Source organism: Dermacentor silvarum, chromosome 7 (genome assembly GCF_013339745.2).
Source record: "Dermacentor silvarum isolate Dsil-2018 chromosome 7, BIME_Dsil_1.4, whole genome shotgun sequence".
NCBI lineage: Eukaryota > Metazoa > Arthropoda > Arachnida > Ixodida > Ixodidae > Dermacentor > Dermacentor silvarum.
The window spans coordinates 64121294-64137231 of record NC_051160.1 but is presented as its reverse complement, the minus strand read 5'-3'; the positions used below and the strand labels follow the sequence as shown (position 1 = coordinate 64137231).

The window sequence follows — 15938 nt, the reverse complement described above, 5'->3', positions numbered from 1 at the left end:
AATGTCTCATATAGTCGAACCAATCTAAATTTCAGAATGAACACTGCGGATTCTAGATAAAGATGTGTTCAGCAATTCCCTGTGTCGCTACATGGCTTGAATGATCATTGCATTACCATCAACAGTCTTCGTGAGGTTGGTTCTGCGGAAATTCTTTATCTATGCTTCTACATTGTCAACTCAAAACAATGAGCGCCGATCAGATTTTAGTCCATGCGGAAATACCACTGCTGTCAATCCATTCACCTGGACGCTGCAGCCTTACATATTTCGCGGATATTTTATAATGTGGCGTTTAGCTTCCTCAAACTGCAAAGTGGTTTGTGAGGGACGCTGTAGTGTGGGGCTGCGGATTGATTTCGTACATATGACGTGTCTTTTAACGTACACCTACATATAAGCACAGGAGCCTTTTTTGCACTCCACCCCTATCGGAACGCGGCCTTCGAGACCGAGAATCGAACTGCCATGGAGGCAATGTGTGTGTGAGGTAAATGATGAGGCAAGAAATTGTTAGGCGCGGCACAAACAACCATCCCGTTTGCAGTGAGCGAACTGGCCCCGTGAAGAGGTTATATAAACACGTACGCGACAATACGCATCAACGCGAAAAACAGTTACTCAGTCTGTGTTCCTGCGCCCCTACGGAGTCAGCCTGGGCAAGCTAACTTTGTTTGCCGATTAGTTAGAAGGCGCATAAACTTCATGACTTCTCGCGTAGTGGGCAATTAGCTAGGAAATTGTTTGTTTGTTTTTTGGCACAGGCAGGACAGTGTACTCAGACCCTCGACAACGGCACTTGCGATAGCTCTCGTACTTCGAAGCTTTTCTCTTTTGGCCCGTTTTATTTTTGCACTACAACTTTCACCTTAAAGACAGTTGAGTTTTCGGCGACTTCGTAGAGCAATAAGACCATTTCTGCATAGAGTACCTCTACGGAAAGAGGTCACGCACGCGACACACGCTGTTATCTCTAAAAATAATTCCTCTTTTATCATTAGAATTTCTCACGTTGACTAACCCGCTTGATCACATTGACAAAGGAACAGTTGACGCGACTGCAGTGCTATCATAAAAACACTGCATTAACGATGTGACATTTCTGGCTCACTGTCTGTCGATCACGTAATTGATTCATACTGTATATACATCTGCCCCTTTACCTTACTGCCTGTTCTTGATGCACCGAATCCACATCGTATTCCTACTGACCACCTGTGCTATATAACACCGCCATCTTGAGCGGACTATCTCACGTAGCGATATCCTTTTTTTCCCAGGTGTCCGAAATCATGGAGAGCCAAACGCGTGAAGAGCCACTCCTCAACTTCTCCATCGACCTGTACAAGCACCTCGCTGAGAAGAGCGGACGTACAGGCAACATTTTCTTCTCTCCATTCAGCATCTCCGCGGCACCCTCCATGGCTCTGGCAGGGGCGCGGGATACTACAGCTCAGCAACTGGCCGACGTTCTACGCGTCACCGGCGCAGAGGTTCGCCAGCAATTTTGGGGTTTACTTTCTAAACTTGGGGGCCTTGCCCCCGACGTGAAGCTACACGTCGCCAACCGGATGTACTCTGAACAGACGTTTCCGGTTCTGGAGAGTTATCTTTCTCGTCTTCGGGGTTCTTACAACGCCACCATTGAGTCCGTTGACTTCAGGAACCGCTACGAAGAGGTTCGACGTCTGGTTAACACCTGGGTCGAAGAGGTCACCGAATCAAAGATCAAGGACCTTCTCCCCGATGATAGCGTGGATGCAGTGACCACCTTGATCATCGTGAATGCAATCTACTTAAAGGGAACTTGGGATTCACACTTCCCTCCCAAGTCGACGTGCCGAATGAGTTTTCGTCTGGACTCAAAGATGAAGAGAAAAGTAAATATGATGCGGCAGAAAAATGACTTCATGATGTTATCCACACCGCTGATCACAACTCTGATCCACGCCGCTCTCTTCCTGTCTCTTAACGTTAGGCCTAACATTTTTCCTTCCATCGCTCTTTCTGCGGTCCTTAACTTGTTCTCGAGCTTCTTTGTTAACCTCCAAGTTTCTGCCCCATATGTCAGCACCAGTAGAATCCAATGATTGCACACTTTTCTTTTCAACGACAGTGGTAATCTTCCATCAGGATTTGGTAATGCCTGCCGTATGTACACCAGCCCAATTTTTTTCTTCTATAAATTTCTTTCTCGTGATCAGGGTCCCCTGTGAGTAATTGACCTAGATAAATGTACTCTTTTACAGACTCTAGAGACTGACTGGCGATCCTGAATTGTTGTTCCCTTGGCAGGCTATTCAACATTATCTTTGTCTTCTGCATATTCATCTTCAAACCAGTTCTTACACTTTCTCGATTAAGGTTCTGAATCATTTGCTGTAATTCGTCTCCATTGTGGCTGAATAGAACAATATTACCTGCAAACCGAAGGTTGCTGAGATAGTCGCCGTTGATCCTCACTCCTAAGCCTTCCCAGTCTAAGAGCTTGAATACTTCTTCCAATCATGCAGTGAATAGAATTGGAGAGATTGTGTCTCCTTGCCTGACCCCTTCCTTGATAGGTAACTTTCTACTTTTCTTGTGGAGAAACAAGGTTGCTGTGCAATCCTTGTAGATATTTGCCAATATATTCACGTATGCATCCTCTACTCCTTGGTTACGTAATGCCTTTATGACTGCTAGTATCTCTAGTGAATCGAATGCTTTTTCATAATCTATAAAAGCCATATGGAGAGTTTGATTGTACTCCGCAGATTTCTCTATTGCCTGGTTGATGACATGGATATGATCCATCGTAGAATATCTCTTCCTGAAGCCAGCCTGTTCTCTTGGTTGGCTGAAGTCAAGTGTTGTCCTGATTCTATTCGAAATTACCTTGGTGAATATTTTATACAATACTGAGAGCAAGCTAATCGGTCTATAATCCTTCAATTCTTTAGCGTTTCCCTTCTTGTGGATGAGTATAATGATGGCGTTCTGCCAGTTTTCTGGTACACTTGAAGTCGTGAGGCCTTGCGTATAAAGGTCTGCAATCTTTTCAAGTATGATATCTCCTCCATCCATGATTATATCGACTGTTATTCCATATTCTCCACCAACTTTTCCCCTGGTCATGTCTTTCAGGGCCCTTCTAACTTCATCACTTTTAAATCACTCGTGGATGTGCCAACTACGGTAGATTTGTTTAAGCCACAATCCGAGTTTAAAGCATGCGTGTTTTTTGAAGTTTTGTCGTAGCTTACGGAAGAAACGAAATGTCGTTTGTCGCTCATTGACTTTGTGACTTGTAACCAAACGATCAATAACAACATTTTGGCGTAGGCTGGCAGGTTCATATTGGATCCTTATGCTTGAAAGAGCGTGAACTATTTGGCGAGAGAAATGAGGGTGAGCACAGACACAGCGCTGACTACCAACTGACGCTTGGTAAGAAAACACCAGCGCATTTATAGCGTTTTCAAACACACATGGACAAATTGCGATTGCATAAAAGTAAAAAATAAAATCACATATTACCAGTGCATGTTTTCGTATGTGCAGAAGCTGTCTCATAATTTCAAGAATGTAGCTAGGAGAGAAGAAGTAAATGTAGTTTTATTTTTCTGATCTCTGCGAGCTCTTTACTGAGTGCAATCTTACGCGTAAAGAAAGGCAATCGGCGTGCTTCACCAGTCACGTAAAAAATACACGAACTGCATCAAATGTAGTATATGAAATCCTGCTAAACTGTCGGAAAGTATACAGTGCAGGACAGACAGGACAATATTTTAATCACAGAGTCAGGCAGCACCAACATAAAAATAAATACGGCAATGATTTAGCTGTTCATTTCAAAGGCCACACTTGCACACCTTTGTTCGATAAGACTACGTTCGATAAGACCTATGAATCCACTGGATTATGAATCCCCCAAAGGTGAATGACATTTTCGGTGTTTTTCAGACGAACAATTTACAACGGTTCGACCTGTTTATGGATGAAATGTTATGGTAAATTCAAAGGCATGATTCGCCCAAGTAGTTCAGCAGAGCAAATGTGTCAGTGTTGTAAGTCTGACATGTCATAACTCCTCCTGAGGCAAGATAAAGTTGTATGTTACTCAACTGCGTGGAGCTGTGACATTAAGAATGAATAAGCACCAGTCGCCTTATATTTTTCTACTGAAAACAGATGAAGCTAGAAAGAAGAATTTGTTTACACTAAGGTAGACCTTAGCTATAGCCATGCTCTGGCCTACTACTTCCTACTTGGGAGAGGGGATAGTCGAATTTGTGATGTGTAATTATGATTAAGACAAGTGCGCATATACAAGACCATCGCGTTGCGGCATCTCTAAAGCTGACATAAATGTCTGTGTTCATTTAACTTCAAGCCGCTATTACTTCAAGCCGGCAACAAAAAGCCCGCTTTTGCGAAGCAGCTTCACAGAGTAAATAGCGCAAGTAGAATTTTACGACAGCTTTAGCTGTGGACAAATTGCTGTGTCACTGTCGGTTCTCTTTGTCAACAAATGCGAAAATATTCACCGTTGTGGCATGAACTACTAATAAAATAAAACACAGTTGAATGGTTTAGAATCAAACTAAACAATAAATTTATCCTTGGCCTGAGTTTGTTACCTGTTGATTACCGCCCAGCAAAGCGACACTGACCTCTTGTTCCGGTTGTGCCGCGTTGTTCGCTGCTGATGCTTATGTCACGTGATCTCCTGCAATGTACTTTAGAGCCTCGTATGAAATCTCTATAGTACCACTGGATCCCGGTTTCTCTGTGAAGCACTGGTTCCCACTGCAGGGTCGATATGGTTAGATCACTTTGTTTCACTAGTACAGTAGTATCACTAGAAATTCTGTATAAAGTGCAGCTGAAGATGATATTGATGACATCAGGCAATTAATAGAACCAGACCAGCCCCTAAATGACAATGCAAGAAGTGGCAGAACGTTACTTTAGTGTAACCATTCTTCTGGTGTTGTAACATGCACTACAAAAGCAGCAAGATAATTTATCTGAAGAAAACCAAGAAGAGCGCCTTGAGGTAACATTCTATCCGCTACCAATTCATCTGCACATCTATTCACATGTACAGCAGGACAATTTTACAGAAGAGTCGTGTGCATAAACGGAAAACAGATGTTACCCACCCCCTTGAACATAGTTCTGCAAATGAACAAAGCTATGCCGGAATCGGAGCCGGAAGCAGAACTTTGCAGGCGAAAGGTCAGACCCAGGTTCCTATTGTTTAAGATGTTCTCGATAAAGATTGAATCAACACAATGAAATCTACATGGCTTACTAACAACGCGCTCTTCCGTGAGGAGCCGGCAAAAAAAATAATGAACAGCCACAACATAGAATTGTAGGCATGATGAAAAGTAGATTAAAAAATCTGGAAAAAAGCAGGGGGAAAGGAGCGCTCTGTCCATTCGTCCTTTTTTCCCCTGATTTTTCATGTTACTTTTCACGATGGCTAAAGACCAACTAGCCCTGCAAAGTATTTTGCTGTAATTGTAGCTTCTTCCAAGTGTTGCGACCGTACGTCACGAAAATAGTTCGAAAGAAACGTGTAGCTCTAGGATGTGTGGACTTGCCGCACTGGGCATAATGCAGACTTGATGCCACAATGTTTTGCACAAATAGGCAGTAGAAAGCTATACACTGAGCAGAATAGGCGGTGCACACGAGTTGCGCGATTAGTTAACGGTGCCCTCTATACATTTGTACACCCGGTAGGCAGTTTACTATAGCCTCCCACTAATTAGAGTCTTTATCGAACGTCGGAGAATAAACTTTTAACAGCGCAGCTGTTTGGGCCAGCCATAATTTGTGCGTGTGCCACGAAATTATCATAATCAGCATTGGCTTGAGCGTCATCGTCTTCTTCCGCAGTTTAATCCAGCCGTAATTTTGCGTGTGGCATGAAACGGCCGCGCCGTAGCCATGGAAACCAGGCGACGCCACACAGACACGGCTCCGCTGACCTTACGCCAGCTGCGCGCTACTGCGCATGTGCGGGAGGTCATTCTGAAGCGTCTGCGTTCGCCGCCCGAGCGAAATAAATAAAATAGCATGAACGTTCTTGGCAAGGCAGGATTCGAACCCGGATATCCAGGGTCTAAAGGCGAGCGTCATAATCACTGTGCTATACACCGACGCTTGCAGAACGCGCATTTATGTGAACCATGTGGTTGCATGGTACTGACGATTGCAACTCAACTTCCTTTGGGAGAGAAAAAGAGAAAATGAGAGGGGGAGAGAGACAGACAAAGAACTTTATTAACTAGGTCCTCAGAAGTCCTGCCCTAGGGCAGAGCTGCGGGCCGCTCCCACGTGGGGACGGGTAGGCCGAGCCTAACCGCTGCGTCGTGGGCTCTCTGGACAGCCGAAGTTTGTCGTGACAGTTCTGAGCTCTGGATGGCAGAGTTCCATTCTTCTTCCGTGATGCGATTGGACCCCTGTAACGAGGGGAATCGCCAGAGCATGTGTTCTAGATTGCTAACAGCCGCACAGTCGGGGCAAGTAGAGCTAAAAGCCGCTGGAGTGATCGAACGAAAAGGGCCAGGTTGGGATAGGACTTAGTCTGAAGCATGCGTAAAGTGGACGACAGAGGTCTAGCCAGTTTTCTATGACGTGGAGGATAAGTCCTCCTACCCAGATGATAGTGCTTAGTGATTTCATTGAAAGTAGTGAAAGTGTCCCGAAACTCGAGAACCCCGGCCCCTGAGCTCGCCCCGCTGCCGCGCGGTGGGTTAGTGCGCGCGCTTGGGAGTGGGCAATGTCATTGAGATTGGGCAAGGAGTCAAGCTGAGGACCGAGGTGTGCCGGAAACCACGTGATGGTGTGCGTAGAGATGATCTTGTTCTTGACAATCTTGTGAGCCTCCTCAGCAATGGACCCTGACGCGAAAGCCCTGACCGCCGATCTCGAATCAGTGAAGATTTCTGTTTTGCTGCTATCTAGGAGTGCCATAGCAATTGCGACCTGCTCCGCTCTGGATGGAGTTGAGCACTTCAGGGAAGCTGCATTCACTATCTGTCCGTTGTGATCAACGATGGCAGTGGCGAAGTTATACGACTGTCCATATTTGGCTGCGTCGACAAAACATGCTGAATGGGTATCATCTTTGATACTCTTGAGGAGGGCGAGGGCTCTTGCCCGGCGTCTGCCTACATTGTGTTGAGGATGAACATTACGGGGAAATGGTGCGACTCGTATATTATTCCTTTGATCTCCTGAGATTTGATATTTCCGTTCTTCAATGAGTGTAGGGTTGATCCCAAGAACCGCCAGATTCTTCTTTCCAGCCGGGGTGCAGGATAGACGGGCCAGTTGGGCCGACCCCTGGGCCTCAATTATCTCGTCTGAAGTTTTATACACTCCTAGTTGCATAAGGAGGTCCGTGCTCGCCCGTAACGGAATGCCTAGTACTCTCGTCTGAAGTTTTATACACTCCTAGTTGCATAAGGAGGTCCGTGCTCGCCTGTAACGGAATGCCTAGTACTCTTTTGATACTCTTTGTGATGAGCGTGTTAATTTTTTTTTGTTTTCGGAGTTATACCAATTGTGCATGGCTGCCACATAAACTATGTGACTCATGAGGAAGGCGTGGAATAATCTGAGGAGGTTTTCTTCTTGAAGGCCTCCACGCCTATTCGAGACTCTGTTGATGAGCCTGATCATGTTCTCGGTTTTGGTAGTGAACTTGTTGAGCGTCGTATTGTTACTGCCATTGCATTCGATGAACATGCCCAGGACCCGAATGGTGTCTACTCTGGGGATGGTACAGCCGCTTTTAGTGTAGAGTTTTATGTCTGTTTCAGACAACGGTTTCCAGCCTCTAGGTTTGGGACCTCTCCTGACTGGCCCGTTAGAGGAGAAGCTCAGACTTGCTCGTACAGAGATGTACCTTTCCAGGTACATCTCTGTTTGATCTACAGCCTCCTGTAAGCCTAATTCAACATCTCCTTCGCTTCCTCCGGTGCACCAGATTGTTATGTCATCGGCGTAGAGTGTGTGATTGATCCCTTCTATGTTGGACAGCCTTTCCGATAGTTTCTTCATGGCAATTTTAAAAAGTAGTGGTGAGACTACCGCTCCTTGTGGCGTGCCTCTGGGGCCCAAACTGAAATTGTCAGACTGGAGGTCACCAATTTTGAGCCTGGCCTTGCGATCCCTGAGGAATGAGCTTATGTATCTGTGGAAGGCTTCTTCAGAATGTGCGTATGGGAGACATTGTCAAACGCCTTCTCCAGGTCTAGGCCTGAGATGCCTCTTATATCTCTTGTGGTATTGTAAATGATTTGACACTTGATAAGCTTCATCGCGTCCTGCGTTGACAAGGCCGGACGAAAGCCGATCATGTTGTAGGGAAACAATCCTTGTTGCTCGATGTGCTTGGAGATGCGGTTGTATATGACATGTTCCGATACCTTTCCCACGCAGGACGTGAGTGAAATGGGTCTGAGGTTTGTGATACTCGGGGTTCTTCCAGGCTTTGGGATGAGGATGACCGAGGCCATTTTCCGGGACTGCGGGACAACCCCTAGTTCCCATGTTCCATTTATCTCTTCTGTCAACCGTTCTATGGAACCGTCGTCCAGGTTTCTGAGGGCCCGGTTGGGGATGTCATCAGGACCAGGGGCTGACCTGCCATTTAGTTTCTGGAGGGCTTCCCTTACTTCGCCTGACTTGAAGGGGACATCTAGTTCGGGACAGGATGAGCCTTTGTAGGGTGGATAGTCTTCTTCACTCGAGCTGCCCAGTGGCAGGTACTTGCGAGGGAGTCTTTAAAGTACGGACTCTACCGTCTCTGATTGTGATGCCTCGTGGAGAACCTTCGCTATCACTTGTCTTTGGTTCGACTTGGTATTTGTGTCATCGAGTAAATGCTTGAGTAGGTTCCATTTAGCTCCAACTCTCATCTGACCAGGGCTTGGCAGTGATCTATGGCTTTGCTGAGTTCCGCGATATTGTTTCGGAGCCTTCGGTTGAGTTTCTGCCCTTTCCATCTGTTTAACAGGGACTTTTTAGCTTCTAGAAGATGAGCGAGGCGGCTATACATCCTGTCCACCTCCAGTTCAGTCTGGAGATTCTTTGTCGCCGCCCTGATATCGTCTTTTAACTGTTCAGTCCACTGCTCTAGACTAAGTGCTGAGTCTTGTGTTTGTGCTCGCTCCTCCCTAATCTTGTGAAAGGAATCCCAGTCTGTAATAGTGAACTCTTTGAGGTTCCCGATTCTCACGTTGACGCAGGTGGCGAGGATATTGTGATCGCTGCCCAGGTCCACGTGCAGGTTGGACCAAGAGGCGGACTCTACGGAATTTGATACCTTTGATGGCAGGTTCTGTCAGCCGTGGGATGAGGGCCTCCGCAGAGGGTGCACTTCGGTGTACATTCGTGTTTATCGTCCGGGTTTCTCGCACCACAGGCGCGGCAGATTGCATTTTCAGGGGTTGGGCAAACGTCGGCTCTGTGACCTAGCCTTCCACATGCATAGCAAACGTCAGTTTGTCTGCGAAACAGTGAGCATTTTACCAAACTGGGACCGCATTTTACATAGTCCGGTACTTTGAGTCCATCAAACTGGATGACTACCGTGCTTATGTTCTTGATTCTTCTCACCTCGAGGGCGCTTGGATTCTTGGGTTGAATGATGAGGCGTTTGAGCTCCTCCCGCTCGATGATTGGATCAATGTCGCGAATATCTCCCTTGCACGAGTTTTCTGGGGCAGCGAAATAGGCACTCACTTCGTAACTTGCTTGTCCTATAAGAATCGCTTTCACATCGGCGTAGGCCATGGCGTTGCGCTTTGATGGTGTGCTTGCCACCAACATGTTTTGCACCATGTTCGGACATATGATATCCTCTGCCGTATCCGCCTCCGTGAGCCTAGCGGCGGTAGTGAGGGCCTGGGCAACTCTAAGGTGGCCCATCTTCCTGATGTCCAGTCCTCCACGGGGACGGATTATGACTCGAACGTGCTCTTTCGGTAGTGGAGGTAGTCTGGAAGCAGTGGTGAGCCGTTTCTTAACACTCGCCGGAGCCGGGCTTTTGTTCCCGCCACGTGGCGTGTCGGGGGCTTGGCCGCCCTGCTCGATCGGGTTCTTGCTAATGGATTTCCGCTTGTATAATGCCGTGGTCCACCCATCGTTTTCACTGACTTCGTCGGGAGAGATATCCTCACCCTCAATGGTGATTTGCATAGCCGTAGACATCGTGGCTTGAGCGAGCGTCGCCGCGCAGAGGTTGTCCGCCGAGCCTCTGCCGGTGGTCACACAGAAAAGTACTCCAAAGATTAGGAAAATGTCCACCCACCGTTGAAAACTTGGTGTCGGCGTAAGCCTTGTGACATTAGCGTCTATTGGTGCCAACATCTTCAATATTAAAGCAATATTTCGACCGTAATCACGTAGAGAAGCAGGAGAAGCAGATATTGACCCTCGTTCTCGTTGCTTCTTCTTCCATCAGGGGGGGAGAGAGAGAAAAACAAAGAAGGAGAGAGCCAGAATGAAAGAATAAGGAGGAGAGAGAGAGAAAGAAAGAGAAAGAAGCAGAGATAGAGAGAAAAATAACTAGAGAAAGAAAGAGATAGCTAACCTAGCTACAACCAAGATACGCAATCAATCAGCCAGCTTCGCTGTGTCTTGAGCTTTGCGCGGCCTAGTGCAACCTTTCGATTTTTTCTTTATTTTTTATATAACAACTGAAGTCATCCGACTCAGACTGCTTTTCTGGAAATCATTCTCCAACGTATTTCACGTCATTTGACGTCAGCTGTTGCTTCTGCTCTTGTCTCTTGCCGCAAAACATGAACTGCGTTTATAAACGTACCAGCAATATTACTGCCGTCTTGTCAAATGTTTATATCCTAACTTTTCTCAAGACGTTGCGATAATGTACTCCTTTGCGGACGACTACTTTAGAAGCACTATTTTCAGTTGGCTGTCGCCATTCAGCAATGCCAATTTTCTTGCAGGCACTCGAAAACGTGGAGGCCAAACAGCTTGGTGAGCCACTCGTCAACTTCTCAGTCGACCTGTGCAGGCAACTCGTCACAAATAAGCACCAAAGAAAAACATTTTCTTCTCTCCATTCAGCATCTCTGTGGCACTGTCCATGTCTCTGGCAGGGGCACGAGGTAATACTTCGAGGCAGCTCGCCAAAGTTCTACACGTCAACAGCGAAGAGATTCACACGCACTTCTCACGATTTCTTTCTAAGCTGGACGGCTTTGCACCCGACGTAAAGCTTAGCGTGGGAACCGAATGTACTCTGAACAGTCGTTTACAGCTCTGGACACCACCATGGAATCCATCGACTTCAAGAACAACTACGAGAAGGTACGAGGCCAGATAAACGCCTGGGTCGAACATGTCACAGAATCAAAGATCAAGGACATTTTGCCCGACGGGAGCGTGAATGATCTGACCATCCAGATCCTTGTTAACGCCATCTATTATTGCGATAGCAATTATATGGACACTCCAAAGCAGATTTCTGCCGTCGGCGTCGCCGTCGCCGTTGCCGTCGCCGTTGCCGTCGCCGTCGCCGTCGCCGTGAGGTTCCGTATGACGTCAATAGAGATGAAATCGTTGCCGCGCGCCGCCGAACGCTGTGTGTGCGAGTGAAAGGGCGCGAGGGACGCGCGCTTTCACGGGGAGTGAACGCGCGGCGGAGAACAAACGCGCGTTCTGCGCCGTGCTCCCTTAAGGGCTGCAGAAGTAGGCGTCTCTTTCCTCCTTTACAATCAACTGTATGTCGAGCAAACGCGCCTTCTTCCGACGCGTGAAAGACCGGGGGGGGGGGGGGGGGGGGGGGGGGACTGAGGCGACGTTTAGCCGCGGCACCAAGTGCCTATTTATATCAGAGGCTCCGGCAACAGTCACCAACGCCGCACGCATTTTGTGCGAACGCGTGCAAAACGCCGACGGCGTCGACAACAGATCTGCGTGTTGCCGGTGCTGCTGCATGTCCAAGTTTATACAGCTGATAAAGGCCTCTGGAACTTTGAGTTCGACGCCGACTCAACGCGCCCTATGTATTTTCATCTCGATTCGAAAAAAAAAAAAAGAGAACAGTAGACATGATGCAACAGAAAACCGATTACATGATGGGTACCCGCGATGAGCTTAGGGCAAGTGCTTTGGAAATACCGTGGCGGCAAGGCCTCCATGGTCGTTCTTCTTCCCGACAGCTACGATGAACTGTCCAAACTTGAGAACGCCGAGAAACGCCGAGAAACGTCCTTAAGCTATTCAGAAATCTTCACCGTCGCTGCGGCATCGATATCTTCCTCCCAAAATTCAAGATGGCATATTCTATAAAGCTTAAATAAACATCGATTGCCTTGGGAGTGAAAGATCTCTTCACGCCGGCTGCTGACCTCACTTGAATCAGCACTAGTGCAAAGCTTTTTACTTCGCAAGTGTTCCACGAGGCCTACGTGGACGTCAACGAAGGAGGCACGGAAGCTGCTCCTGCGACACCCGTGAACCGTGTGCTCTGCTGTGCTTATCAATTTAACGTAAACCGACCGTTCATGTTCGCAATACGCAGCCTTGATCTGGAGGCTATACTTCTTATGGGTTCCGTTCGTGGCCTTGGAACGGAGTAATGGTGATGCCAGAGGCTGAATATTATGCCCGTGCGCATTGTGACTGTCCGTAGAAGCCATAGCCCAATTAGTGTTGCCTCTTTGTGCACGGATACAGCTACTGCAGGTTGCTGTTATAGTGGTCTGCTTGTAGTCTACTGCAGTAGTACGACGTATTTGTTGTCTAGATCAAATCAGGCCAAATTTATGTATCATATAAACCGGAATATAGACTGCGACATTTCTCCCTAAAAAAGTAGCCAACCTCGGCCCACACGACGACTCACAATGTGCTTTAAAGCACATTGTGAGTCGTCGTGTGGCCAAGTCAAGGTCAGGGGTCGACCTTTCTTCCGAGCCAACCTGTATGCAGGATTATGCGGTACTATGTAAACGTTCTGATCCTACGCAATTTTTCTTTGTTCTAGTCGGTTTATAATTACGCCGACTTTATTCTCGAGTTGTGCTGGTAAATTATTAGATACTCTCGTGGACGTTGTATTTCGTTATATAGAACCGTTCTAAGTGATTTTTCCCACCAAAATTCTGCGGTTAACTGTAAGGCTTCAGGGACAAAAACATCTGACACAAAGGTTCAAAAACAGATTCTTCATAAGAAAACAGAAGCAGCCAGCCAGACTAATCTTGACAAAGTGGTACCATCGCACAAACTGGCCTTCAAATTCCTCATACTTTCTGAATAAAGTGCATATCTTACACTTTGCGAGTGTCCTGTATTCGAATAACAGAGGGCGCGAGAGCATAAAATTTGAGGCATTACGCATTACGCTGGGATACAGCAGGTAAGCCCGTTTACAACTCCTTACAACTCCTTCACTTTATGCGTTACGTTTAAGTCCTACATTCACTTTATGTGGCACTTGAAAGGGCTCTTGAAACCATCGTTTAGTCATAAGGTGTAACCTTCATTCTAGATAACGTTTGGAATAACGATAAGTGACAATATTTCGACTTGGCGTGGAACCCAATATTGAAAAGGCGACAGGTAATCGTTTCGTTGACACGTGGCAACAACCATACGTTGGTTTCGTCTAAGAGGAGATCGGTATACTAGGCCTCAACCGAAAAGTAATTTGAGCATAACTTTATAAATTTAAAGTAACTGCACTGGAATTACCCTGCATTTGGCAGACTGTAATTATTCAATCTGTACTTATTCTCGAGAAACACACTTAATATCCCACATAAATTTCGCGTTGAAGCTCACTTTGTCACGTGGGGTTACGACATGACCTACAGCTGAGGAAGCTTCGAAGCAAAAACAGTCCTATCTAAATAGACAGAAAGGAAAAGATTGGTTTTCTCGCAACCCACTGCACATAACTTTAGAAAATTGTTGGAAAAAAAGTTCTACTACCGAGCCTTGTGAGAACATTTGGCTGGAACATTGGAAGTCATCGGTTCTTTTACAAGATAGCTGAAAATATGAGAGTTAGACTGAATATGCACTACGTTAACGACTTTTCAACTCAGGAATAAAAGCAATACCAAAATTCTTAAAACTAAATTTTTTGAGGCATAACGCATACAAAATTGACCGCTCTGGTCAATTTTTGTGAATGAATTTTGAGTAGGACACTTACAAAATCACCGTTAACAAATGAACACTCCCACGTAAACTGAGAATGCACCATACATTTCTGCTTCAGACTCTAGGAGATGCATATTACAGAATTCTGATACTGTCTTTGGATAAGTGTTACAGAGTGACAAAGTTTCTTCCTATTTTCATTGATCATTTTTCGACAATTTTAAGGCGAAAGCCTTATGTGGCTCGTTGCAACGGTTCATACTCGAAAAATGCGGCGAGTAGTGTAGTAATACAAAAAAGCAGACGAGTGAGACATAAAATATCGTCATCAGCAATGGTTCATAACCGATAAAATATTATGCAAAATTATCATCATGAGGAATGGCTCATACCCCCGCAATCAAGTAAAGATACAATGGATGAATATTATTGAAGAAACGAAAGAAGGCACGAAATAAATAAAGAACAAAGGAAAAAATATGAAAGAAAGAAAGAGAGAACGAAAGAAAGATCCTTAGGTAGTGCATTATGTTCTCGCATGTGTCGCTGAGGAGGTCGACCTACAGCGCCTTACGTTTACTTCACACTGCGGCTCGTTATGTCTTGCAAGACTCAACCCTACGATTGTATAACTTCATCCATTAGCACGTGTGCAGCAGGCTTTCGCCTTCTCGTGTTAGAGGAGGGTAACATGCTGTGGAATTTTTTCTTTAGAGTACTGAGGTCAAAATAAAAATAAATCATAATTCTGCTTCCTAAATGCCGTAGAACTTTGCTCTCGCTCACTTTCTCAAATGCAACAAATATCATTCATATCTGTTCAGTGTTAGTTTAACACGTAATTTTCGCGTTTCAAGATTACTTGAAAAAGGGTACCAAACTTGGCTTCGAACAGAAGCTTCCTCCCAATGGTGACGTTTGTCAAAAGAATACGAAGTCGTAACAAACTATGTTTATATATCCCACATGACAAGATCCACGTTGCTACCCTGAGCATCCAGCCATAAGACTAATTATATCGATATCAACCCCCTAACCAACAACAGCAGCGTTCTTTCGCTGCCGGAAAATTGCTGGCATGTAAGTTTTCTCAGTTCAAAAAGAGCGCTCCTATAGGGAGATCTAAGATCTCATAGGGCGACAGCAGCGACAGGCCGGAAAAAGAGGTCGATGCTGGGGAATTCCCGTACCCAGAAGTCACCGAACAGGCTTCGGGTACCACGTGCCTCCTATAGGTGGCGCCAGTACAGGGCGCCGGCGCTTTCCGTATGTGTGTCGAAAGCTACGGTAACGTCGCCCAAACCCAAGGCTGTCTCGTTGTTGTGCCGTAGCCGCATCGTTGATTTACAACACAGTGGCGAAGTGACAAACCCAGACAGTCGATCTGAGCTGGTCAACGCGGTCGCCGTTTCAAGTGGGAGGGAGAGAAACGAGCTCGTACGAAGAACCGCGACGGGCTGCGAGACGTGTTTCAGCGGCGAAGGAATTCGTAAACAACGACATCGCCGTTTGCAATTCCCCGTCGCGAGCTTCGGCAACGCCCACCCGGCGAATTGTAAAAGGGCGCCAACAGCGAACCGTGCTTTCCTGCTTCGCGCTGATTGGGCCAGCGACTACGTTTGATCATCGCTGCGAGGACCACTGTCAGGTGGGCTTCTTCTCTCGCTGTCAGAGCCCTTAATGTGAAGTCTCTGAACACTTTATATTTCAGTGTCTCAACGACCAGCAGCAGCTATTCGCTGTTATACAGGCGTCCAAGTATATCTAACTGTACAGAGGTAGGTCAGTAA

At 46.4% G+C, this 15938-nt stretch overlaps 1 protein-coding gene across 6 annotated transcripts in view; it reads left to right on the top strand.

Annotated features, from left to right (window-relative positions):
- LOC119458133 (leukocyte elastase inhibitor A) overlaps positions 1-15938 on the top strand; it is a 45842-nt gene that overhangs the window by 25602 nt on the left and 4302 nt on the right. Inside the window, exon 1 of one of the 6 annotated variants that reach the window (XM_049670768.1) lies at positions 15417-15796. The exons of the other annotated variants lie outside the window; for them this stretch is intronic. The gene's annotated coding sequence lies outside the window, so the exon portion shown is untranslated. Of the gene's footprint in view, positions 1-15416; positions 15797-15938 lie in introns of those variants that run through there. 6 annotated transcript variants of the gene reach the window in all.